Genomic DNA, 737 nt, shown 5'->3' on the forward strand with positions numbered 1-737 from the left:
TCATAATCGACTCTCGAATCTGTCTTTTTTGTTCAAGATCTTTATTTTAGGTTTTATCTACTTTTCCCTTTAAAAAAAATTAAAATTGGTGGCAATTCCTTTTTTGCGGATAATCAAACGCGACAACTGAAGACACCACTGGGGACTTTTGAGAGTCAAGCTTCATTTAATTAATTGTATGTAATTATTTTTTATTTTTCCCCTCTTGTTTTGTTTGTTTTGTTATATTTTAAATATGATAATATGTGTTTATGCTAGTTTATTTTCATTGTGGAGATTTTTTACTTTTATGTTTCTATACATTACTTAACACAATTCACATTCTTATGAGTGAGCTCTATTCCTAGGCTGAGTGCAACCTAAGATAAGTTAGAGGTTGTGTAATGATAATCTTCTGGATGTACATCCTATTTGGTTGTCATGAAAGTCTCACCTATAGTTGACCTATTCTAGAATATTTCCATTTCAGCAGTTTACCTATAATTTGGTTTAATATTTTAGAATTGCATTGTGTGCTTTAGGAACCAATTAGTACTATAGAGCCGCCCAAAGTAAAGGTTCACATGAAGAAAAAAAAAACATAAAAGAAAAGAATCGTGTAAATCACATGTACATACAAAAGAACCTACCCTATGCCATGTTCACTTTCACCCTCTAGTATTCCCAAGATTTTTTTCACTCTCCTCATCGTCATTTTTTTTTTTGCATCATACTTTTTATCATGGTCACTTTTGAAG

The sequence above is a fragment of the Cicer arietinum genome, chromosome 7, assembly GCF_000331145.2.
Source record: "Cicer arietinum cultivar CDC Frontier isolate Library 1 chromosome 7, Cicar.CDCFrontier_v2.0, whole genome shotgun sequence".
NCBI lineage: Eukaryota > Viridiplantae > Streptophyta > Magnoliopsida > Fabales > Fabaceae > Cicer > Cicer arietinum.